The sequence below is a fragment of the Ammospiza caudacuta genome, chromosome 2 (genome assembly GCF_027887145.1).
Source record: "Ammospiza caudacuta isolate bAmmCau1 chromosome 2, bAmmCau1.pri, whole genome shotgun sequence".
Lineage (NCBI taxonomy): Eukaryota > Metazoa > Chordata > Aves > Passeriformes > Passerellidae > Ammospiza > Ammospiza caudacuta.
In genome coordinates, this window is record NC_080594.1 from 54,539,070 (window position 1) to 54,549,796 (window position 10,727).

Consider the following 10,727-nt stretch of genomic DNA (forward strand, 5'->3'; position numbering starts at 1 on the left):
AATGAGTCTCTCAGCTAAGGGAGGTGCAGCTTTAAGGATACAACTGTGCAACTAAAATATGCCTACAGTGTAGATAAGGCACAGTTATTGGCTGCCTTTCTGCCAGTTGATCCTCGGTTAAGCACTGGACTACAAGTCATTGCAATCCAGGAGAAGTTATGCAAGAGCTGCGAGGTGTGCTCTTCATCCAGATCCTACCACTGTTGAGGAGAATTCTGCTCTCTCTACATAAGCAATAATAAAAGAGAGGCTTCTGCTTATTTACCCCAAGGAAAGACTAGTTAGGCTCAATTTACTAGGAAAGCTTTGGATAAATAATGATTTTGTTGATAGAGAACCTTGCAGGTTGTGTGTGTAGAGCTAAAAGTGCTGCCTGTGAGCAGGAGTTGTGGAGAATGCTTTTTATAATGCAGTGCATCAGCCCTGCTGACAAGCAAGCAGGATGAAGCAAGCCTCGTGCTCCCAGGGATAAAAGTATTTGAAGCAGACACAAGGAGCGAAGGGCTGACTTATGACAACATCAAGAAAACCACCTCCTGATACAAGATGTTTAGTACATATGAATATTTCATTTGGATCCTTAAAGCTGGAATTTATGCTTGCAATTTTCAAGGACTTTACTGCAAACTGGTTTTATTTAGGCTTCGGGGTGTGTGAGTGTGTTGGGTGTGTGGGGGTGTGTGTGTTTTACTTCCAAACTCTAAAAATGCATGGACAAAAGCTGGTATTTAAAGCAGCAAAATAGTACTGGACATTTATATGCCTTTGCAATGCAGTACAGTTTATAGACTCCCTAGGCTACTGATTAATTTTGCAACATCTACAGTTAAGTTTCAGTATCTGAAGCTGATAAGAAAAACAAGTTTGATGTTTGTTTTCTTATAAAGTTTATAAGCTGTGGCCATATAATTAGTTTACATAAGGATTTACATAGATGAAAATCTGTCAAACAGCTGACTTGGTTTATAGTCTGGTGAACAACCACATTTTGGACACTGGAAACAACTACTTTTCGAGATACTGAGATGGAAATGACTCTTAACTCTTCATCAAAAGAGTACTCAATATTAGTTGGATGTCTTTCATGAAATCATTGCTATTCATTTTACACTTTTGAAAACTCATCAAAACTATCAATTCTATCTTTCACAAATTATTGTGATAGTAAATAATCTCATTATTTTAACTTATCCATAAATTACTTGTGAACCACTATTTTCTATAGGATAATGTCGCAATGAAGACTAATTTGATTAATTTTCCCTTTTAATATATTGGCCAGGATTTTGTAGTTTTAATCTTTTTTTTTAAAGGCAAAAATCAATAACTCAAAAGATATTCCATGCATACCCTTTAAACTCTCAGAGGAAAATTACAGAATACACTGCCTTGAGACATTTTACATTAGCTGAAAATTTAACCTCAAGCACACAGAAGTTAAATAGTCCCTATTATTTAATTTATATTTTGCACGGAGGGATAGGTGACACATACAGTATTTTCACTGGGAACTTCTAGAATAATATAGTTCCACCTCTAAAATTCCTCAGGTAATTTATTTGCTTTGTGTAACATCCCAAGATAGAGGACTTTCTACAAAGAGTCCTCAGCTTATTTCAGAGGACCAAAATGCCATCAACCACTGGGCAGAATGCGCTCAGTTCATCCTGAAGTTAAAGCACTTACATCTTTCCCTGGTGTGGATAATTGGTCAATGGATACAAGTTAGCTTGACTGATTAATGAAAATGTTTTTTATATCAGATGGGCTGGAATTCCTGACTACAATGACAAATATGTTACAAGAACAAGTTTGCATCCCAAACATGGTCAGTTTCCAGGTTTCATGTTTGCATCCCAAACATGCTCAGTTACTAGATCAAAATGAGGAGGATTCCCCCTGGTGTCTTGGCCTCCACACCCCAAGTTTTGGTGGAAGCACATTGCCCATCCCAGGAGCAGCAGTGCCTCAGGCCAGGCGAGGTGCATGGCTGCACCTGTGCTGCCCAGGAGAGGCTGGAAGCCACAGAGCTGTAATCCTGTCTGGGCTGGGCTGTCTGAAGCCATCACACAATTCTGCTGCTGATGTGTGAGGGGCACCAGCTGCTCCCTGCCTAGGTGTGGCACCAATGGCCCCCGTGCACAGGGGGTGAGGCGAGAGGGTCCTGAGTTAAATCACATTACCACTGACACCCTCTCTGCTCCTTCAGTTTTATCTGGTTATTAATCCCATACATGTCAAGCCAATAGCATGAGAAGGTAGGGAAAGAAGAGCTTGGGCTTCAAACCCTTCCTCTGAGGGCGTCATGTTCCCACTCAAGGCAGGAAGAGAACAGCAATTTTGAGCACATGATGGGGACATTTCATATTAAAAAGTGTGTTCCTTGTGCACTGGACACTTCCTGGAGTTGACAGGGGCAGGAGAAGGACAACACCTACAGTCCACCTAAACCTTCATTTGCAGCTGGACCTTGTTAGACTAAGGTGTTTGGTGCAGGCTGGCATTTCAACCGTGCATTGCAGTAAATGATACAAAATAGCTTTCATGGATTTACCGGCAGGTAGCTAGCCTAGCTCTTTAATAACACTCACAGGAAGGCACATAGTGATTGACTGGAAAATATATTACTGGGGAGAAAACCATGAAGATGTAAAAGGCAATCGTATAAATGTCACAACAGATGAATATACTGCAACATTTTAGACAGAAGAATTTTTATTCCAAAAAACAGAATATATCTTCCAGGTTAATGAGTATTCTAAGTACCAGTGACGATGTATACTGACTGCAGAGCTTTTACATGTGTTCTGGGCTTGTCCAGAATGACACACAGCTGGCAACAGACAATAATTAGCAAATGCATACAATCCCTTTGCAGTCTAGAGTAACTCATTTGCAAGACTGGTTTAGGAGGCACTGTGGTCACTCTTGTCTAACACTCTCTTCTCAGTGAACTTTAGCATACTTTACCCTAAATTTTTCAGTCTAATATTGATCTCAATGCCTTTTGACATTTGGACAGAGGAGATTTTATGAAAAACTTGGGTTTTGAAATGCATCTCATACAATTCTAAATAATGAGTTCAACATAGTCTGATAATAAGTGTAGTAAGTATTATTTACTGTGATAAAGTAGATCTCTAAGAATGGAAAAACATTATAAAAGAAAAAGTAATTTTTACATGTAAAGTAATTTCTGAGAAGACTCTGGTACTTAAGGGGGATTTTATACAAATACCTTCTCTTTATGTACAGACACTACCACTTAACCATTTGTGTGCTTTGAAGAGGATTCTTCAATCACTTAGGTCTAAGTTGGTATGCATAAACTACATCTAAATGTGCAAAGTGTATCAAACACAGGATCCTCACTGTTCTGTATTCTCTGACAGTATTCAACCAATGACAGCAGCCAATTTAACTCAAAACCACATTTTTGGTGAAACAACTTTCAACCTCAAGCTCATTTGAAATTCTACCTTTCTTTGTATTTGCACTTTTGTGCAATCTTATTTTTATAATATATTTATTATATAATTCAGCAACACAGAAACAAGCTATGCTTCATCCTAAGGTCATTATTGTTCAAAATAGCTGTTACTAGAGAGACTATATCTAATTGTACTACCTAATAGGTAACCCAAACTTCAGAAGCAAAAATAAAACCTGCAAAATTATTTTTCTATTTGAGTAAGTTTTCTAGATTCAGCAAGCCACATGTACTATTGAAAATACTTCAGATGATGGTCTGTATTTTTTTTAGTTTTACACCCACAGCTGCAAAGATGTGCTTCCGTAAAAAAATTTTATTAAACAGGTGGCTTACATGGCACAAATGTAGGCCACTTTTTAGCCCAGTTCACTCAAAAATTGTAAGATTAGTAAATCTACCTTAATGATTGGCAATTGCCTAGAAAAACCCTGTGCAATCTTACTGTTTTTATCATAGAAGTGCAGGGGTTACCAAATACTGCAAAATGTTCACGAAGCTTTATTCTAGGATTCTTTAAAATTATTTTCAGGGTGATGGACAATTAAGAGGAGCAAACTCTTAAGTCAGCAAACTAAGATTGTCAGGCAGCAGGTTGACAGTTTATATATTTCTGATTTTCAAAAGACTTCTCCTGGTAATGCTAGATGTGCCAACAGTGCATGAGCTGAGCAGCAACCGGGTCATAAGAGACAGAAAACAAACATGGAGAACTGCAAGAACATAGCAAGGTGCTTCAACAATCCTGTTTTCTCATGGGATAAGAATGGACAACTCATCCTTTGGCATGACTTTCCAAGGCTTTGATAAAAGCACCGTATCACCCTTTTCTCAAAGGAAAGGCATCAAGTTGGCCTGAAGAAATCATACAAACCACTGCTGTTCAACATTCTGTTCCCTGAAGTAGGAATATCCAGATGAAAGAAATAGGGAGCAGCACCACCAACATCTGAGTAACACAAGTGCCCCCAGCTTCCTAACAAGTGACGCCATGTCGCTGACAAGCACCCTATTAGCTCTGTCCTTCAAAGCCTTATCTAGGGAGACTGCTGTGAAATCAGGGAAGAAAATAAGAATTCAGCTGTCATAACAGCCTGAGTGAATCACCTGACTGAACTCTCTATTTTCAGAAACCAGTCACTGTAACTGTGAAGTGGATCTGGAGAGGCCACCTTCATGCCGGTTCCAGCTGATAAGTAGAAAGTGACACTTCGTAATGTTAGACTAAATGCTTCTCAGAAAGACCATATCTGAATTAATGAAAGACCAGATGCATTCCTTGATTTCACAAACAAGTTCACTTTTCCTTATCTATCCACTACACTAAAAATCAATGTGTAACTGAGAATGTGAAGGCTAAAGGGACTCAAGACACTTATTACACAAGACACTTAAGCTCAGTGCTATTTATGGTAGAAAATTACACTGACTTACAAAATAGTTGTAAGAAAACGTTTCTTGAAAGTTTAAACTTGTTTCAAATGTTTCAAAAAATTATCACACAGATCTTATGCAAAAGAAGACTGACAGGTATTTAGACAAAAAAGAGAGACATTTTGAATTGACTTTACCACTACTAAATCTAGTTTACAGTGCTACACTGGCTTATAAGCCTGGTTAAATTCCAGAGGAACACACTTCATGGCAACATTTATCTGTATATCACACTTGACACTTAATTTATCATAGTTTTCTCTGTGTCTTCCAGCAGAGAAGACAACTAGGCTGGAGTCTGAATTTCTAATAAAAGTCTTGTGTGACCCCCTGAATTAAATCATACAACCATTAACATTTGAAGTGCACCATCTTGTAAAAACACCTCCTGAAAACTGAGACTCAAAGCTTGCTGATTCCTGCCTCGTGTGTCCCCAGATGAACTGATTCTCTCTGAGGTGAGTTCATGTCTTTGAGCTGCTTACCAACACACAGGTGGGTTTCAAGTCCGTAAGCTGAGGCCTGCTCTGCATGGAAAGGCACCCACTAAATCCAGGATATTTTTCACCCAATGCTTCAGTTATCCAAAATCAGATATCCAAATCTGTACAGGCCACCAGAGGCTACTGTTATTGCAAATGGAAATTTGTAAGCAGGCACTTGTGGAGAGAGAGCCATTTGAACTGTTGAGATACCTGACTTATGTGTTGAAGAAGTCTAATGAGAGAAATCTTTCTGTGGTAATACATACTTATTTCTCTCCACCTGTAGCAAATACAGCCTGGGGGGACTGGCTCAGAAGGAAATACCTCATATCTATAGAAGTTAATGCATTATAACCAGTGTTGATCATCCAGTCCCTCCTTTCCATTTGATCCTGACAAATTTGGACTTTCCCTGCCCTGCAGGTATGGCTTCTCCTACCTGTCAGGTAAAGTGAATCAGGAAGTAGAAAGAGATACCTTCTCTCTCTTTTTTAGATACCTTCTCTCTCTTTTTTGTGCCCCACTGTCTTCATTCTTGGTTGGATGAGTTCTTTGGATATATTAAAGCTTAGTCACACTGTCCAACCATCATCTCTCAGAGCTGTGTTACAGCCATATCCAGAACTGTGTTGAAGCACATAATGTGTAGAAAGGGGGAAAGTGAAAGAGAGGAGAAATACAAAGGACCTCAGGAGTGGGAGGAGCTAAAAAACCTGGCATTTCCTGCTCAGAATGGGTTTTCCCAGCCACTGGCTGTGTACAAAGTAAGACATCAAGTATCTACTTCAAGTCTGGTAAACAGAGGGAGATGGGGTTTTCTGGTTGGATCTTGGCAATGTTTCAGCATGATTTTCTGTCTCCTGTGGTCCCAAACTGTGATTCCTGTTTGCATGTTGTAAATTAATAAGTGAACTTGCATTTTACTGTATTCTGATTAGAACCAAAGGTGCCTGTAAAAAAGAATCCCTTACATGGGATACAGCAAATTCAAACCACAAGATGAGGGCTGCAGAATAAGTGCTAAATTCACCAAAATCCTGTTGAGGGTATTTAAAGAGTTCAGCAGCCCTCTGTAGAAGATGAGCAAGTGAGAATAAGGTCTGGAGATCAGGTGAAGAAGTGGCTCCTGCATACCAGTAATAGTCAGAAAAATTCCTGGATGTTTGAGGACCATGCTTAGACCCAGAGATGTGTCCTTAGCTTGTGCAATTTCTGATAATTCAAAATTAAGTGAAGGTTTTAACACATTGGAGAGTTCAGTGGCCACAGCAGTGGTTTGCAGCCAGACCTATGATCTGGGCAGAGGAAGAGAGAAGAGGAAAGGAGAGAATCCTCAGCATGTTCCAACAGGTCTCTGATCTAAGGACAGGATGCTTATCAAAGGACAAAAATGAAAATACAGCATCATGCCCTAATGAGAAGTCTGAAAATACCATGTATCTTCTGTGTTTTGTAACTGCTCTTTAAACTCAATTGGCCAATGAATCATACAGCTCTTACAGTATTGAAATTTCTGTTCCTCAGCTATGGAGCACAGATGCAGCAAAGAGTTAGAGAAAAAGTAGAACTAATTTGCTAAATAATTTAACTAAGCAGGGTGAGTTAAGTAGGTTCCCACAAAATGAAATTCATTATAGCAAGTGAGCCTTACAGATAGCACAAACACCTGCCTGAAATACCTGAGAAAATCCACAGAGAAAATTTCAAAACCTCCCATGAAACTGTAAAAATTGTCTTATGTAAACTGTTGTACATTTTATTTGTTAAATTGTGTTTATTTTATTGCTAGGGGAAAGAAAACTGGTTATTAAAAACATTTTATTTCAGTCCATTTTTTTTATAATTTTACTTTGTCAACAGATGGGGGGATATATTCCAAACACATAATGGGTTTATCACTTTTCAAATGCAACTGCTGCCAAATCTCAAACATTAGAGTCTTCTCTCAGCTGCAGCATTGTGAACAACAGAATAATTATATTGAGTTTCACAAATGTTTATGACATTTTAAATGAGAAAAAATTATTTACAATTAGTATATTTTCATTAGGGTGTAGGTGTTGTCTGGTAATAATTCAACAAGTATTGTCATCAAAGTCGAATGGTTTGGTGATAATATTCATTAGGCAGAATGAGCTTCAAAAAATGGTTGTCGACATTTGTTCTTAGTTAACTCTGATAAAGAGCTGTAGAAAACACCAAATGCAATATATATCACCATTTCTAAGGTTGGTTTGAATTACACTACTGACATTTTATTATATATACTGTGTTGACCAGCTTTAAAAAATTTATGTAGTGTTTGTTTTGGAATGGAGGTAATTTCTGTGGTTATGGATTAGCAGTGGAGCTTGGCTTTTCCCACTCTCTGTTACCCCAGGCTATAGCCAGAGAATAATTTTTGTTTGATATTGCCAACTTGGAATTTATAGGTGCACAGCTCAAGCCACCAGTTGCCATAGGCACTCATAAACCCTTCTTCCTAGCACAAACTATCAATATATAACCTGATCAGGAGCAGGCACTGAAAGTAATGGCTCTTTGTTTCCTTCCAGCTGCAAAGTGCCATTGCCGGCCGCGCAGGATTTGGGTGAGAGGAAAGCAGTGATAGTTACTGTTCTCTGACAGATGCCTCAGCAATTTCAACCTGCTGATATTCGGTGCAATGAAATAGCCCTACTTGGAGCCATTATACTGAGAAAATCTGGCCAAAACTCGCATTTGGTCTGAATGAGACCAGAAGAACTCAGCAGTCAGTGTCTAACATGGAACTGTGAAGTGGAGGAGAGGTGAGTGTGAAGGTCCTCCTCCTCTCCTTCCTCCTCTGTTCAATCCGGACACTTCTGGTGAAGTGGAATTTCTTCTGCAAATCACAAATTTTCAGAAATCTGACAAGTCCAGAAGAAGCATCTTTTCATATAGCAATTTTATCAGAGAAAGGAAGTCCAGAGTTGTGTCTGTAAGGTACTGATCTGAGATGTGAGGGAATCCTTAATCCAGAGCATTTTTTAACTGTCAAGGGCATTTTGAGGAAGACTGAGCAGGATCTGATGCCTGGGTGGGTACTGCGCAGACTCGGGCATGGAAAGAGTTCACCCTTCATCAAAAATGTTCAAAAGAAGATTTTATTGCATTCCAGTGGTAACAATAAGCCTCTCCTAAACCACAGGAGTTATTACCAAAAAAAATTTCAAGTATCGGTCCTTTATTCGTATCTGCCATGGGAAGACCTTTACAACATCAATGAAAGCTCAAGCGGATTACAAAATTTATGCTGTATGGAGAGGACGTTTTTAATAAAGGCATAAAAGGAAAATGGATGCTAAGCATGACAAACATCTGCACAAGAACAAAGAAGGTGAAAACCATCTTCATCTGCCCAGTCCTACAAATGCTGTGTGTGCCCTTCCTGCCACAGAAACAGGACACTATAGGCTCAGCTTTCACCATCTCCAAAGACTTAGACAGAAATGTGGAAGAGTTGAAAAATCCTTCAGATTGTGTAATATAGGAGATCATAAAATCAGTAGGAGAGTTTGAAAATTATTTAGATTTATGAGCTGATGGAAATTACTTAGACATCCACACGGTCAGAATCTCTTCCATGAAGTCAAACTGCTTAAAGATCAAAGTATTTGTATCAACAATATCAGCAGGCATTAAAAAAAAAGAACCCACGACATAGAACAGATGCTCCTTTGTCTGCCCTCAAATTGTCAAGGGTTAGCAACTTGCAGTGCTATTGGGCAGGGCACATACAACATACACATGTAATATGGACATGTAGTATGGTCCTGCGGAAAGGACAAACAAGTGTTTGGGTGGAATGCCAAAAATGGGAAGAATTGCACACACCTTTGTTGACTTTTGTTCCTCATATTTATAATTTGCATGCTACACATACCATTGTATGTAGAAGCTCTGAACATTGAGAAGTTTGTACATTTCCAGCAGCAGTGGCGCTCAACAAGTATGACTAAACTAATGCAGAAAATGAAATAAACTCCTGATATGTCTGCATATGATATTCTACATCAGGTAATGAGGCTCCCACAAATCAGAATATCAGGAATGACTCTCTGTAACTTCTGACTCTCACTTCAAGATGTAATCTCCATTGTGGCTGTTCATTCTTTCATGGTTTGTTCTGATGGTTCATGAAATAAAGATAAATCTGAGGGGATATTAGCAATCCATACAAAATCCTATATCAACCTATGATTCGCACATTTCTTTTTTTCTTTAGAAGTAATGGGGTGTTTCGATTTGTGAAAGTTGTTATTTCATATACAAGGTTTGCCTTATAACAAAACCCAAAAACTGTTATGCAGAAATGTTGCGTGGAGAACCAAGCTTGCTCACAAACAGGGAAACATTGTTGTTATCATTCATAGGCAATGGGGCTCCAGTGATTCCAATGGAAAGACAAATGCAGCCCTTATCTTGAGAAAACCCCTCTCAAACACTTCTGCCCCAGAAAGACTTTAACCCTTCACAAGGCTTCAGCCTTCTACTTGTAAGCCTCCTTCATTAAATTCTTTCCCTGAACTATTTCTCAATTCACTCTCAACACTCTCCCAATCCTTTATTTTACAGGGCAACCTAATGTAAGCAAGATGTTCAGTACGTCTGGGCTGAGGCAGGACCAAAATGAAAGCCACAGCGAACTCAGCTAAAAGTAGGGAAAGAAAAAAGGGTTATTTTAAAGAAGTGTTCAGCGAAAATAATCTCCTCCAAGAGGCTCATCACCTGTAAAAGATCTCCAGATGGAGAGTGAGCCCCCCTTCTCCTCTTATGAAAAGACTGGCTACCAGAGAATTCAACTTTACTATAGAAAAAACTGCAAATCCTTCCCTCTGTCCATGGACATTACCTGGTTACGCAGGACTCTGCTTGCAAGGTCAAGAACCACATATTTTCCTTCTGAATTATGACAAACTTTGCAATGTGTCTTTCAGGATTTTTCCTAAGTCCCTTTGCAGATCTGATGGGAATGGGCTTGCCTCCCAGTCACCCACTGAGGTCATGGCCAGTTTAATTGTTGTCAGGGAAAGAAGCTGCTGAGGGAGAAAGGCAATGGGGGCTGTTCCCAAAGCCCAAAGACAGCTCTGAACACAGAAGAAACATTTTGAAGTACAATATGAAGAAGTATCCTACAATACAGATTTAATGGAAGAAATACTCTCTAGATCTGAACAGGTTTACCTCAGCTTCCCTGGAGATGAACTTTAACTTGCATTTTTTTTTACAGAGGTGTTCTTTCAAACAGCAGAGAAGGAAAAGCCATTGCCATTTTCCTTTGTGCTCACTCAGCTTTC